The 16,729-nt window shown below is 39.1% G+C and overlaps 1 pseudogene; it reads right to left on the bottom strand.

The window, feature by feature from the left end:
* The window catches only part of LOC121393896, a 34,620-nt pseudogene that overhangs the window by 4,791 nt on the left and 13,100 nt on the right, over positions 1–16,729 (bottom strand).

The following is a 16,729-nucleotide window of genomic DNA, read 5'->3' as shown; positions in this document are numbered from 1 at the left end:
CGCTGTGCCCCTTGAATTTAAGGGAGGCCTTTTAGATTTTAGAGTTAGATACTAGGGTACCTAGGGGTCTCTATACCAGACATGACATTGCATATTTATATGAATTCCTTAATTTTCACTCAAAGATAGGTCCTTGGGTATTATAAACCTTGAACCCATGAATTATTTATAGGCTGATTTCTGTTATAATATTGGTAATTGTATGTATGTATGTATGTATGTATATTTTTATTTGTATAGCGCTCCTTGAGGGCAAAGCACTGTACAGCAAAACAATAAATTAATAGTAACAAACAAGGGGTCACTGCAATGATAAGTAACAATAAGTGCATTATTAAAAATACAATTCATACAAATATAAAATGTAATTACACTACAGATTAAGTGCTCAGTCTCAAGGAGACAAAAGGATGGAGGACCCTACCCATATCAAATGCAGATGATAGGTCAAGGAGGATAAGGATAGAGACGTGACCTTTGGCTTTGGCAACCTGAAGATCATTTATAACTCTGCACAAAGCAGACTCAGAAGAGTGACCAGGCTGGAAACCAGATTGCAAAGGGTCCAACAGATCATGGGTGTGTAGAAAGTTAGTAATATGGGAGAACACAATACATCCTAGGAGTTTAGAGGCAAGTGGTAAAGTGAGACAGGACCGTAAATCAACAGACAGGATGTGTCAAGCGTGGCCTTTTTAATAATAGGCTTTACACAGGCCTATTTGAAAGGAGAAGGGAAGGTTCCAGAAGCTAGAAAAGAATTGAAGATGTGAGCAAGTTGTGGCGTAAGCTTTGCAACACAGTGTATAAGCAGAGAAAAAGGCATTGGGTCAAGAGGGCTGTGGTGAGTGGGGAGGACAAGAGAAGCTTGGAGACTTCAGACATTGTTACTGAAGGGAAGGAATTCAGACATGTAGAAGGGTGCTTAGGAAGGAGAAGCTGGTTAGCATTAGTAGAGGTAGGGATCTGATTGCGGATGGACTCTACCTTGTCTTTAAAGAAATCCGCAAAGTCCTGAAGAGAGTGTGCCAGGTTGACAGATACAGTTGAAGAGGGATGGAGAAGAGTATTGAATAAAGAAAACAGGAATTGTGGGTTGGATTTGTGATTGTTTATAAGGGTTTTTTATTTTTAGTACTCTTGCTTGACCTTAGACAAAGCAGAATTAAGGCATGACAGTAGAAATTTATAGTCAATAAAGTCTGCTTGCTTACAGGATTTTTTCCACATAAGTTCAGCAGATCTTGTACAGGAGCATAAGAATCTGGTTTGTGAATTCAGCAGGGCCATGGATTTTGAGCATGTGTACACTTAGCCTGTAAAGTTGCAAATGAGCCAATGGTTGAGGATAGTATGTGATTATACACACTTACCAGTGTATCAGGATCAGACATCTCCTTAAAGGAAGGGAGACTGGACCTGAAAGACTGAGCTAAGCCTGGGAGGTCAATGTCCCATGTATCTAACTAAGACAGTGGAGGAAAAAAAAGAAGGGCATGGAGAATGAGAGATGGAAAATGTAACCAAATGTTCATCGGAAAAGGGGAAAGTGTCATGGTTAAACCAGTAGGAGTGTTTGTCCACTGCTGGAGCTCAAAGGAGGAAGTTAGGTCGAGAAAATAAGAGGGCTAGGGTTCATTGATGTGGAAGTTAAAATTCCCAAGGATGAATCAATGCAGCATCGCTTTAATAAGAGGAAAGTATATTTTTTCTATACTTGATAAGTAGGGCAAATGGTGTAGCATTGTATGTTAATTATAAATTGATATAATGTTTGTATGCTGTATTTCCACTCTGCTTATATTCCTTGAAATCGTGGTTTATACTTTGTAACATGCTGCGCGTGACTTGTATGTGCTGACTTTTTAATAAACTTGCCTGAGTTAAAAAAAAAGAATTCTCAAGAATGATTGCAGGGCTGTCAGTGCAGAGGAACTAAGCCAGGTGTCAAAGTGAGAAAGGAAGGCAGCAGCGGAAAGAAAAGCCAGGTGTCAAAGTTAGAAAGGAAGGCAGCAGATGGGGGTCTGTAAATTTCAGCTACACATACTGAAAGAGGATAGAAAATCTGAAGGGCATGCACCTCAAAAGAGTTGAATGAGAAGTCTGGAGGAATAGGATTAGGTTTGAACCGACAGCAAGAGAAGAAGAGAATTCCAGCTCCCCCACCATGTCCAATGTTTGGGGGGGGGTATGAGAGAAAGAGACCACCATTAGAAAGTGCAGCCTCAATGGCGGTATTATTCTGTGAAAGCCAGGTTTTTATTAGTGCAAGAAGACTAAGTGAATTAGAGCAAAAAAGATCATGAATAAATGTTAATTTGTTAGTTAAAGAGAAGGCGTTAAGAAGGGCACAAGAAAAGGGAAGACAGGAAGACGTAAGAGTTGGAACCTGAATAAGGTTAGAGAAAGTAGAGCAACGAGAAGTTTTGCGCAAGAGGCCAAGGTTTGGAGAGAAGATTCACCCTTGCAAATGCTCACCCCTAAAGATGTCTTAAATAGGGAGAGTAGAAGCTGGGTACTGCTGCAGACAGGTCTGGGGAATCACAACTGATTCTAATTGATCAAACACCAAACTGATCACCCAACTGTGACAAGGTGAGAGTAGAGCAAGACTGAAGATAAATACAGATACAAAGACTTACAAAGTTTGTTTGGAGAGGCGTTTACAGGGGGGGTCATAAAATGTACAAGTTACAAGACTACAAGGAGAACTGGTAATCAATATAATGTGACTAGTTTATAAGTGGGAAATTAACAATGCATAAATATAACACATATAACAGTGGTGGGTGCAATGCAGATGTCAATGCAATAGCAAATTTACCAATAAAAGTACAAAAATGCAAACAGGGCCACAACAGAGATGGGAGTGAATGCAACAGCAGATTTTACCAATAAAAGTGCAAAAAAATGCAAACAACAGGGCCACAGCAGAAATGGAAGTAAATGCAACAGCAAATTTACCAATAAAAGTGCAAAAATAAAAACAATAGGGCCACAGCAGAGATGGAAGTGAATGCAATAGCAAATATACCAAAGTGCAACAATGCAGACAACAGGGCCACAGCAGAGATGAAAGTGGATGCAATAGCAAATTTACCAATAAAAGTGCAACAATGCAGACAACAGGGCCATAGCAAAGATGGAAGTGGATGCAATAACAAATTTATCAATAAAATTGCAAAAATGCAGACAACAGGGCAACCGTAAAGATAGAAGTGGATGCAATAGCAAATTTACCAATAAAAGTATAAAAATGCAGACAACAGGGTCACAGCAGAGATGGAAGTGAATGTAATAGCAAATATACCAATCAAAGTGCAACAATGCAGACAATAGGGCCACAAGCAGAGATGGAAGTAAATGCAATAGCAAATTTACCAATAAAATTGCAAAAATGCAGACAACAGGGCCACAACAGAGATGGAAGTGAATGCAATTGTTAATTTACCAATAAAATTGCAAAAATGCAGACAACAGGGCCACAGCAGAGATGGAAGTGAATGTAACAGAATATTTACCAATAAAAGTACAAAAATGCAGACAACAGGGCCACAGCAGAGATGGAAGTAAATTCAATAGCAAATATACCAATCAAAGTGCAACCAGTGCCGATCCTTACCTAAGGGCCGCCTGAGGTTGGCTCCTGCAATGCCGCCACCCTCGCCGACTTACCTGTCAGGAGGGGAGGCAGGAACACGAATGCAGAGAGCGCAATTGTGCTCTCCTGCATTAGTAAAGCCGAATTTCCGGTTTAAAAACCGGAAATTCGGCTCTTAAAGGTGCAGGAGCGGTTTTTGCCGCCCGTGTAAACCTCTACGGCATTGACACCTGAGGCAAGCGTCTCAGCTCGCCTCATTGGCGGCCCGCCCCTGAGTACAACAATGTAAACAGGGCCACAGAACAGATGGACGTGGATGCAATAGCAAATTTACCAATAAAAGTGTAAAAATGCAGACAACAGGGCCACAGCAGACATGGAATTGAATGCAATAGCAAATTTACCAATAAAATTGGAAAAATGCAGAAAACAGGGCCACAGCAGAGATGGAAGTGAATGCAATAGCTAATTTACCAATAAAATTACAAAAATGCAGACAACAGGGCCACAGCAGAGATTGGAAGTGAATGCAACAGAATATTTACCAATAAAAGTATGGAAATGCAGACAACAGGGCCACAGCAGAGATGGAAGTGGATGCAATAGCAAATTTACCAATACAAGTGCAGTTTAGCATTGTAAATAATATGCAGGAATACTTTGGTTTTAACAGCTTATTTTGTTTTTTAATGTGCATTAATAAAATGGGTTTTAAATGTTGGGATATATATATATATATATATATATATAATATATATATATATATATATATATATATATATATATATATATATGTATGTAACCTTGTAGGCAATGCTGATATACAATGCATGTATTTTTCAGCAGAGGTCACTGTTGTATAGCCTAATTAAGGAAGTAACAACTGTAAATCTATGAAGAGTTCTTCCAGAAAACGCATCAGGTGATGTTGGTCTGTGACCTGTTGCAATAAACCACCTATTTAATACATACTAAAGTACATACTCGAGTAATGGGAGGATAGTTAGTAGAAGGTTACAGTAGTCTAGGTGGGATAGGATGAGTGAATGCATGAGTGTCTTAGCTGTAGCAGGTAAGAGAAAGGGATGGATTTTGGCAATATTGCTAAGACAGGTTTTGACAGTGGTGTTAATACGATCAGAGAAGGGGAGAGAGGAGTCAAAGATTACCCCACACAGCATGCTGAGTTGATAGGGTTAGGGCTCTTACATACAGATGTTTTCTCCTGCGCTCCCTTGCATTGTGCTTTCTCCTTTGAGGAGAAAACGGCCATGTGTAAGAGCCCTGCTGATTAGTGTAACTTTTTGGTCTAGGTTGAGTTTGAGGTGGCATTAGTTCATCCAGTTGGAGATGGTTAGGGGCAGCTAGAGATTTGAGTTTCAACTGTAAATGAAGGGGTTTATAAATATATTTTGATATCAGCACCATACCAATGATAATTAAAGCCAAATGAGCAGATGAGATCTCTCTAAGACAGAGGGGGATATTTATTAACTTTGGAGATAAACATTACTGGTGATCAAATTTTTTTTTTTTTTTTTTTTTTTTTAACTTCTTTTCTATTGAGTTTTTTGGAAAGAGAAAATTAACATAGTAACAATAAATAATATAGAAAAGAAAAAAGAAACGGATAGAAAAAGAAAGGAGAGGGGGGGATAGGAGAGGAATCATAGGTCAGTTATGTGCTTGTGTATTGTTATACACACAAATTTCTAGAACACATGAGGGCTATTGGTTTCAGAGTTAAGCACCCAGAGCATCCATATGTCTATGAACGTGTCTGTACACCCTCTGGCAAAGTAAGCAGCTTTTTAACATTGCAAGGCCTTATTTACTACCGTAGTTCTTTCCAGGTTTCCAGTGTCGGTATGTCTGATCTGCCCATTTTAAAATATTTTGTTTGCATAATACATTAGAAGTAGGGTTCTGCTTTCCGCAGAGGTTACAAGACCTCTTGCGAGGCCTAATAGTGCCAGTGCTGGATTCGGTTGTATTTTAAGGACCATTAATTTAGATATAAATGCAAAAATTTGTATCCATAGGCCACAAGCTTGGGGCAAGTCCATACTATATGTATCCAAAAGCCCGGGTGACCATATCCGCATGTGCATTTAGTGCCTCTGGTAGGAGTTATACGATGTAGGTGTTCAGGGGTTAGGTGGAGTGGTGCATAAATTTTACCTGAATCAATTTATCCCTGCTTGCTATTGTAGGTTGTGTTAGATGTCTCAGGAGTTCCGTCCATTTGTCAGGGTCCAATTCCCCTATGTCTTGGAGTCAGTTATTATAACAGCTGAGCACTAGCTTTTCTTCCTTAGCTTGTAAGGTCTGGTAGATAGTGGAGAGCAGTTCATCATGGTACATCCTGTAACTGCAGAATAGTTTCCTGGATTGAGATCTGTGGAGTCAGAAATTATATCTGTGCAGTATGTCTAAGTTGTAAGTACCGGAAATGTGTACACTGTCTCATTTGTACTTGTTCAAGCGTTAGAAGTTGGCCTTCAGGATATAGGTCTTTCACGAATTTGAGACCAGCGTTAGCCCATAGGCTATGGTATGTCCAACATTTGAGGGAAGGTCTTGTTGCGCCAGAGAGGTGCATGCGGTGAGTATATTGTTTGTCTCTAAGGGCAAAGAATCTTCTGTGCTGCCTTCCAGGCTCTAATAGTGGTTTCCATAGATTTGGTTATTAGTGAGTGTGCCTCCGATCCCCTGTATACCAGCAGCTTTAAGGCCTCTCTAGATCGCATATGAAGGCAATAATTACTGAATTGACCTCGGTAAAAAATATTAGGCAGTCATATAGGTGTATTTCTAAAAGCATATAAAAATTTGGGAATATATTTAGTTTTTACCAGATTGATTCTACCATATAGCAAAAGAGGAAGTAAGGCCCATTGCGAGAATTTACTTTTCATATCAATCAGAATAGGGTCAATATTAAGTTTCCTATAATAACAAATAAAAAAACACAAACAAATACAAAACATATTGTAGAAGTGATACCTATGCTAACAATAAAAATACATTGCAAGCTTTCGGAGCACCAAAGCCCCTTCATTAGGCAAAGTACAAATGAAAGCTAGAAAGGCACAGCATATATACTGTTAGATCAGTGAAAGGTATTCATGGGCAATAAATTAGGAAGTTACAGATAGATAGAGATCCTAATTAATTAGGGTGGGTTGTAAATAGTCCAGGAGTCTGGATTCAGTCAGGTCACATAGTGTGACATGAAACCTGACCCTAAATTAAGGCCCTATCTTAATGAGCTAAATAACTCCAACATTGGAATTCATAAATTTTCCTTTCCCGTAAAGTTCCCCTTTAGAATTAAGACCTGCATATCCTGAAGACTGATTTTGACTGCAGAAGTGTTGCCCAACTGGTGTATCACATGATTTGGTGTTGATTTTATGTCTGTGCTGGTTTATCCTGGTGCGCAATTTTTGTCCTGTTTCACCAATGTATATGCCTCCTGTAACATAGTAACATAGTAAGTTAGGTTGAAAAAAGACACACTCCATCAAGTTCAACCTTTTAATTTTTTTTTAAGCTGTCTAACTGCCAGTTGAGGCATATCCATGCTTAATACATCAGTCCAATGTTTAAATGTCTGAAAAATATAAAAACATTTAAAATCTTTTACTAAAAACAATTAAAAATGATTCATATTCCCTATTTAGACCAAAATGGTGTAAGGGTACCTAATAATCGTATCCATCTAGCTTCTTTTCTCAACAACTCCTTGGCCCTGTCACCCCGGCGGTGCATCTGTAAGACTCCATCTACCACTTGACAATTCAATTGGTGTACACCATGTCCCTTTTCAAGTGAAATGACATGCAACAGCCTGCTCCACCTTTTTTGTCTTTATGACTGATTTGTGCTCCAGTATACGTTCCTTCACCATATGGGTTGTCTGCCCCACATATTGAAAGCCACATGGGCATTTAATCACGCAAAAGACAAAAGAGGAGGAGCCTCATTTACGTGATTAAATGCCCATGTGGCTTTCAATATGTGGGGCAGACAACCCATATGGTGAAGGAACATATACAGGAGCACAAATCAGTCACACCAAACAGGTGTTGGAGATGCAATGATAAAACGGGTAATCGTCTACATATGTGGATAACATGCCCGGCATTGAAGGAGTATTGGGCACAAATTTTAGAAAGTGTAAAAACAATTAGTTAAAATACGGATAGAAGACCATGCAGCATTGCTATTAAATGCAAACTTGGAGAACTATAAGATACTAGACGATCCACTTACCTTTTATTTAATTCAAATAGCCAAATTACTTATTCCAAAGCATTGGAAATCCAAGGAACCTCCATCTTTTAATGAATGGATGAGATCTGTAGAAGAAATAAGACAGTTAGAGGAGCTAATGTACATTTATCACAGTAATAGTATAACTTATTGGAAGATATGGACCCCATGGTATAGATTCAGAGAAACACTCGACCAAGAAGAAAAAAATAAGATGGGAATAAAGTTGTAGTAAGCAAAAAGAAATTATGCATGATGGATAAATATTAATTACATTCTGCTGTTGATATAAAATGTTAAACGCATAGAATATCACAGTGTTATATGATCAATGTATTACCCAACCCATACCCCCCCCTCATTTTATTTATGTACCCCACCCACTTTTCGTGCCTTATTTTACTTTTTGGGTGAGAAAAGAAATAAAGAAAGAAATTAAAAAAAAAAAAAAAAAAATATTCTCTGACCTACTGGTCTGATTAATGTATGGAAGGTTTTCATGAGTTTTGGGAATAAACTTCAACAAATCTGCATATTCTTTTCAGTACGGTTGCGTTCAACTGTCTGTGGAGCTCTGTTCATAACTGTGAGTAGTGAGTAGTGTCCCTTGAAGGTCCTGGCCCAGATCTAAGGGAACTATCACTAAGGACAGTAGGCTAAAACAGAACAAGGGTCATTAAGTTAGTGGAAGCCAGTACAGGGATTGGCAAAGTGGCACGGCAGAGGAGGAGCGCTTGCTGAAATGTATTAGCCTGGCAGCAGTGTTCATTATGGATTGGAGAGGTGACTGGTCTCTGGTGGGGAAGGCCAATTAATAGAGAGTTACAGTAGACATGAAATGATGAGAGAGTGAATAAGAATTTTGGCGACATCTTGTGTGATAAATTATTATATTTTCCTTAGGTGAAAGTGTCATGATTTAATAAGTGACTGGATATGAGGAGAGAATGACAGGGCAGAATTGAGGATAACTCCAAGGCACTGGGCCTGGGGAGATGGGGTGATAGTGGAGTTGTTAACTATGATAGATACTTCTTGGATATCATGGGTGATAATTGGGAGAAAGAGAACCGTTTCTGTTTTAGAGATGTTTAATTTAAGGTAGCGTCGTGACATCCAAGTAGAGATAGGGACAGGCAGGAGGAGACCAAAGTTAAGAGCTCTGTATTATTATTAACATGTATTTATATAGCGCCAACATATTGCGTAGCACTGTAAAGTATTGAGATCAGGAGAGATCTGAGGTGGTATTGGAAACCATATTTTACAGGAGAAAAGAGCCTAATGCAGTGAGCCTCAAATTTGGAAAATGACAGAGAAGGAACAGGTGGAAGAACTTTACAGATACTTCTTTCTCCCCACGGTACTTGTAAAGTATGTCACCCCCAGCTCTGTTTTCAGGTCTGGGAGTATGAGTAAGATGTAGGTCCCATAGGACAGGACAGCGGGTGAAGCAGTGTCAGTAGGAGAAAGACAGGTTTCAGTAAATGTGAGTAGGTTAAAGGAATTGAATTGGTGATGAAATGATCATGAATAGTGGTGAGTTTGTTGCAAATGAATTGGGTGTTCCAGAGAGCACATGGAAGATTAACTTGGTTCTTGGGTATAGGGATAAGAGTTCTGAGACATTGGCATTTAAAACTGAAGGAGACCATGGCTGTGATATAAATGGGATGGGATACGGGCCAGGGTAAGGGCCAGAGTTTGGTGTCCCCAGCTACCAGCAATATATAGGAGAGATAAGCAAAGTGAGAGCGGGATTTGTAAATTCAAACTTTGTATGACAAAGAGGAGTTACTTGGAACAGCAAAACAGAGTGTTTTACAGTATATAATTTATGTGTGGAGAGAGAAGGAGAGGAAGGTAGAGAGGGTGAAATATCTATCCCTTTGTGACTAGCTGGAGGAGGTGGCATAAAATGTTTTAGGAAGCATGTAAGTGCAAAGAGGAAAAATACAGGATAAAACATTATTAAAGTTTTAGGTAACTTTTTCTTTTTTGTTATCCCAGCTGGTTCAATGTTGATTAAAGAGAATACAGTTCTACAGATGAGCCTTGTTAATGCATTGTTTTACTGCCATTTCTAAGCGCTTTTGAAATATTAGCACTTCTAAAATGTTAGCACTAGTGTCATGCCCCTGACACTAGTACCATGTACTATGCAGGGCCTGAATGTACTGTATATGCAGATGATTGAAAAAAACAGTGCCTAATTGACTAATTAATCAATTAAACAGTGATCAAAGGGCAGAGTTTTACAGATACCAGAACCAAGTTTTGGGTACTAAATCAGAGTAGGCCTAACAAACAAAAGTTATTGCGGTTATTGGATTACTAAACCCTAAAAATTAATATGGCCAAAAATGTCATATTTTATATACTGCACTTTAAGCACCAGCCTAAAGTTTCAGCTTCTTAATAGCAGCAATGACCCAGGATTTCAAACTTGTTACATGGTGTCAACATCTTGGAAAGTGTCTGCAACACTCACATGCTCAGTGGGCACTGAGCAGCTGTTGAGAAACTACGCTTAGGGGTCATCGCAAATTATCACGTAGAAAATTAGGTTTGCCTGTAATATAAATTGGTGCTACAGAGCAGATTATTAATTCTGATGCTAGTTGCACTTGTTTGTGTCCTGCCATGTATTAATTATCTGTATTAACCCTTTAAGTGCCAGCAGAATTGACCAATTTGGTTACGCGAAATGCCAGACGTTTTTGAAACATTCTGTGCTCTCTCACTTTAGGGGCATTTTCTGAGGGGAAACCTATAGTTCAAATAGGAAAACTATACATTGTTTTTTTCGGGAGAAACTAAATCTTTCTAAATCATGTATTTCCACCTCTGCAAAAAGATTTATAGTGCTAAATACAAAAAAAAAATGAAAAATTCCTATTTTTCACAATATATGAACTTATACCTGAAAAATATTTCATTTTACGCATGAAAATCCAACTGATTTGGAAAGCCTCATGTCTCTTGAACGTGCCAATACCAAATATGTATAGTTTTAGGCAGATTTAGGACATCTGTACAGCAAAAACTCCCGGCAGTATATTACCGAATTTTGAAAGCAGAAGGCAGAAAACGGCATACTTTTGATTCCAAGACCACAAAATCCTGAAACAGTATGTTTACCCCAGAAGACCATATATTTTTGGAAAGTACACATTCTGCCGATTCCAAAATGGGTAACTGTGTCTCTCTCTACTCCTAACTACCAAACATCAAAGCTTGTCTGAACGTAGCATTTTTTATCAAAATGTATCAAAATTTTGAAAAATCACTTCAAAGGTTTTATTTTGCTGCTCCGCATATCACACACTGTATTAGATACCAAGAAAAGCACCCTGAATATGATTGCCAGGGGTCCACTGAACAGTTTGATCCCCATTGTGCATAGGATTACCAAAGTACCTGGCATTTAGAGACCCCAATATGAAGTTAGCACATCCAAATTGTTCAGGACTTTACTTCAGCTACTGAAAAATCAACACACTGACTGCATTTTTTGTGGGGTAAAAACACCGAAATATACGTTTACCCCCCAAAACCATATATTTTTGGAAAGTACACATTCAAGCAAATCTAAAATGGGTACCCATGCCTTTCTGCTCCAAACTACTGAGTCGCAAGGCTTTCCCAAAATTGTCAGTTTTGGTGAAATATCTGAAAATTTCCTAAAAGCTTCAACTTCCCAGCACCATATCACCCATGTATCATTACATACCAAGAAAAAGCACCCTAAATATGATTGCCAGGGTTCCTCCAAACAGTTTGGTAGCCATTGTTTATAGGTTTACCAAAGTATCTGGCATTTAGAGGCCCCAAAATGAAGTTAGCGCATACAAATAGTCCTGTGAGTAACTTCAGCTAATGAAAAATCAACACATTGACTGCATTTTTTGTGGGGTAAAAACACAGAAATATACGTTTGCCCCCCAAAACCATATATTTTTGGAAAGTAAACATTCTACCGAATCTAAAATGGGTACCCATGCCTTTCTGCTCCAAACTACTGAGTTGCAAGGCTTTCCCAAAATTGTCGGTTTTGGTGAAATATTTGAAAATTGTCTCAAAGCTTCAATTTCCCAGCACCATATCACCCATGTATCATTACGTACCAAGAAAAAGCACCCTAAATATGATTGCCAGGGTTCCTCCAAACAGTTTGGTGGCCATTGTTCATAGGTTTACCAAAGTATCTGGCATTTAGAGGCCCCAAAATCAAGTTAGCGCATACAAATAGTCCTGTAGGTAACTTCAGCTAATGAAAAATCATCATATTGTCCGCATTTTTGTGGGGTAAAAACACAGAAATATATGTTTACCCCCCAAAACCATATATTTTTGGAAAGTACACATTCTACCAAATCTAAAATGAGTACCCATGCCTTTCTGCTCCAAACTACTGAGTCGCAAGGCCTTCCCAAAATCGACGGTTTTGGTGAAATATCTGAAAATTGCCTCAAAGCTTCAACTTCCCAGCACCATATCACCCATGTATCATTACGTACCAAGAAAAAGCACCCTAAATATGATTGCCAGGGTTCCTCCAAACAGTTTGGTGGCCATTGTTCATAGGTTTACCAAAGTATCTGGCATTTAGAGGCCCCAAAATGAAGTTAGCGCATATAAATAGTCCTGTAGGTAACTTCAGCTAATAACTTCATTTCGGGGCCTCTAAATGCCATTCGGTAGAATGTGTACTTTCCAAAAATATATGGTTTTGGGGGGTAAACATATATTTCTTTGTTTTTACCCCACAAAAAACTCCCAAATGAAAATAGTACATATGAATTTTCACATATGACACTGACTGCTACAATACAAGCACCTGGTATGTGCATTATGCACCATAAGACCCCCTAACAGTATAGAGACCCTAGAAAACCATATATTTTCTGAAAGCACACATTCAGACGAATCTAAAGCAAGTAATTACATCTTTCTACTGCAAACTGCAAAACCACAAAGCAATGCTAAACCTAACGCTTTTTATGGAATTTCTGAAAATAGTCACAAAGCTTGCATTTTACCCCATTATATACCCCACATTTTGTAACGTACCAGCAAAAGTCATCCTCAATATGAAAGCCAGGAGTGTACTGAACAGTGTGATGCCTGATATGAAAAGATTTACCAAACTAGGTGGCATACAGAGACGCCCAAATGAAAATAGTACATATGAATTTTCACATATGACGCTCTGACTGCTACAATACAAGCACATGGTATGTGCATTATGCACCGTAAGACCCCCTAACAGTATGGAGACCCTAGAAACCCATATATTTTCTAAAATTACACATTCAGATGAATCTAAAGCAGGTAATTACATCTTTCTATTGTGAAACTACCAAACCGCAAAGCAATTCTAAACATAACTCTTTTTATGGAAATTCTGAAAATAGTCACAAAGCTTGCATTTTACCCCATTATATACCCCACATTTTGTAACGTACCAGCAAAAGTCATCCTAAATATGAAAGCCAGGAGTGTACTGAACAGTTTGATGCCTGATATGAAAAGATTTACCAAACTAGGCGGCATACAGAGACGTCCCAATGAAAATAGTACATATGAATTTTCACATATGACACTCTGACTGCTACAATACAACACCTGGTATGTGCATTATGCACCATAAAACCCCCTAACAGTATGGAGACCCTAGAAACCCATATATTTTCCGAAAGTACACATTCAGATGAATCTAAAGCAGGTAATTACAATTTTCTACTGCAAACTACCAAACCGCAAAGCAATGCTAAACATTAGTGATGGGCGAATTTATTCGCCAGGCGCGAATTCGCGGGGAATTTGCGCGATTCGCCGCCAGCGAATAAATTTGCGAAATGCCCGCGAAAATTCGCGGCAAAAATTCGCCAGCGTCAAAAAAAAAATTTCCGAAAAAAGCGGACGCCGGCGTCAAAAACGGGCACCGGCGCCAAAAACGGGCGCCGGCGTCAAAAACGGAACGAAATTCGCAAATTTTTCGGCAAAGCGAAACGGCGCAAATTCGCCCATCACTACTAAACATAACGCTTTTTATGGAAATTCTGAAAATAGTCACAAAGCTTGCATTTTACCCCATTATATACCCCACATTTTGTAACGTACCAGCAAAAGTCATCCTAAATATGAAAGCAAGGAGTGTACTGAACAGTTTGATGTCTGATATGAAAAGATTTACCAAACTATTTTGTACACAGAGACCTCCAAATGGTTATATAGCAGACAAAATTTCCAAGGTCAAAATGAAGTAACAAAAATCACTAAAATCCAACAAAACCGCAAAAATCAATGCTTTTTTTTTTCGCCTACTGTAATCAGCAGTCAGAATCAATTTTTGATAATTTTAGCATGGCCAAATAGGTTTTACAGACAGAAAAAGGGGAACAACACCTTTGCAAAGCTGAAAATGTAATAAAATGGCAAAACATGCAATAAAATGTCTAAAAATGCACCAGAATCACCAAAATTGCAGTATAATCACCAAAATAACATACAAAAGGTATTGCGCAGTGCAATTAGTGAATACGCTATTCGCAATGGCAATAAAACAGTTTTTTCAGCCAAAAAAAACAGACGATGCGATAAGGAAAAAAAAAAAAGACACAACAGTGCAAGTGTGTATGTGTGTGTACAACTGACCAATTGCATGTTGTGTGTGTGTGCAAGCGTGTGGGGGTGCTGTGAATGTGTGTGACCCCCCCTGATCCCCCAAAAATGTATGTGATTGTGTGTAAGTGTGAATGTAAGTGTGTAATGGGAAAATAAGTGTGTGTTTCTGTGTGTGGATGGGCACTAACCTGGGGGAAGCAGGTCCAGATCGTTGTGCAGGGCTGGAGGAAGGAAATGCTGCATCACCCAGGAAGATCCGTTGTGAGGGGGCGGAGCTTCGGCTCAGGAAGTGAAAGCAGCAGCAGGACACGCAGTGTGCACGTGTCTGCTGCTGCATTTGGGGCCCCTGGGCGATCGCGCCTCAGGGGCCACTCGTTCCCGGCCCCTGCTCGTTGCCTGGGGGCTGGGGAACGAAGAGGAACGGAGCAAGCGGCTTGAAAAGCCGCTCCTCCATTCCCTAACCCTGAAATGCTGCAGAATATACGTGCTGTGGCATTTCAAGTGCCACCCCCACAGAAGGTAGATTCTTCGTGGGGTGGCACTTAAAGGGTTAAATACTAATCAGCCTTATATTACAACATTTGTATTCTATGTGTACTGTATATTTTGAGTGGGTCCCTAAACTCAGTAAATGACAGCAGCACAGAGCATGTGCAGTGAATCAGCAGAAAAGAAGATGGAGAGCTACTGTAGCAACTTTGGAGGCACATCCCTGCTAAAGGATGCCTTGGGCTGGTACAAAAACTCAAAACATAGGGTAAGATTAAGGGTCTAATAGTAAATTTGAACTCAAGTTCGATTTCAAAATATCACACATTTGAATTTTAATCTCCCAATTGGAATGTAAATTTGAATGTGAGATTTATCAACCATGGAAACATTTCTATTTTGAATATTCATAACTTAAAACCTGCAGTGTTCATTTACAAGTCAATGGCAGAGGTTAGTTGAACCATTTGATTATGTTACATAGTTACATTGGGTTGATAAAAGTCCATCAAGTTCAACCCCTCCAAATGAAAACCCAGCATCCATACATACACCCATCCCTACTTTTAATTAAATTCTATATACCCATAACTACTGTATACTAACTATAGAGCTTAGTATCACAATAGCCTTTGATATTATGTCTGTCCAAAAAATCATCCAAGCCATTCTTAAAGGCATTAACTGAATCAGCCATCACAATATCACCCGGCAGTGTATTCCACAACCTCACTGTCCTGACTGTAAAGAACCCCCTACGTTGCTTCAAATGAAAGTTCTTTTCTTCTAGTCTAAAGGGGAGGCCTCTGGTACGGTGATCCACTTTATGGGTAAAAAGGTCCCCTGCAATTTGTCTATAATGTCCTCTAATGTGCTTGTAAAGTGTAATCATGTCCCCTCGCAAGTGCCTTTTTTCCAGAGAAAACAACCCCAACCTTGACAGTCTACCCTCATAATTTAAGTCTTCCGTCTCTCTAACCAATTTAGTTGCACGTCTCTGCACTCTCTCCAGCTCATTTATATCCCTCTTAAGGACTGGAGTCCAAAACTGAACTGCATACTCCAGATGAGGCCTTACCAGGGACCTATAAAGAGGCATAATTATGTTTTCATCCCTTGAGTTAATGCCCTTTTTTATGCAAGACAGAACTTTATTTGCTTTAGTAGCCACAGAATGACACTGCCCAGAATTAGACAACGTGTTATCTACAAAGACCCCTAGATCCTTCTCATTTAAGGAAACTCCCAACACACTGCCATTTAGTGTATAACTTGCATTTATATTATTTTTGCCAAAGTTCATAACCTTGCATTTATCAACATTGAACCTAATTTTCCAGTTTGCTGCCCAGTTTTCCAGTTTAGACAAATCACTCTGCAAAGTGGCAGCATCCTGCATGGAACCTATAGTTCTGCACAATTTAGTATCATCTGCAAAAATAGAAACAGTACTTTCAATGCCCACCTCCAGGTCATTAATAAACAAGTTGAAAAGCAAGGGACCTAGTACAGAGCCCTGCGGTACTCCACTAACAACACTGGTCCAATTAGAAAATGTTCCATTTACCACCACTCTTTGTAGTCTATCTTTTAGCCAGTTCTCTATCCAGGTACAAATACTATGTTCCAGGCCAAAATTCCTTAATTTAACCAGTAACCTTTTGTGTGGCACTGTATCAAATGCTTTAGCAAAGTCTAAGTAAATCACATCCACTGCCATCCCAGAATCGA

Source organism: Xenopus laevis, chromosome 5L, assembly GCF_017654675.1.
Source record: "Xenopus laevis strain J_2021 chromosome 5L, Xenopus_laevis_v10.1, whole genome shotgun sequence".
In the NCBI taxonomy this organism is placed as follows: Eukaryota; Metazoa; Chordata; class Amphibia; order Anura; family Pipidae; genus Xenopus; species Xenopus laevis.
Note: the sequence above shows the minus strand (reverse complement) of the source record. Positions and strands in the feature narration are given on the sequence as shown.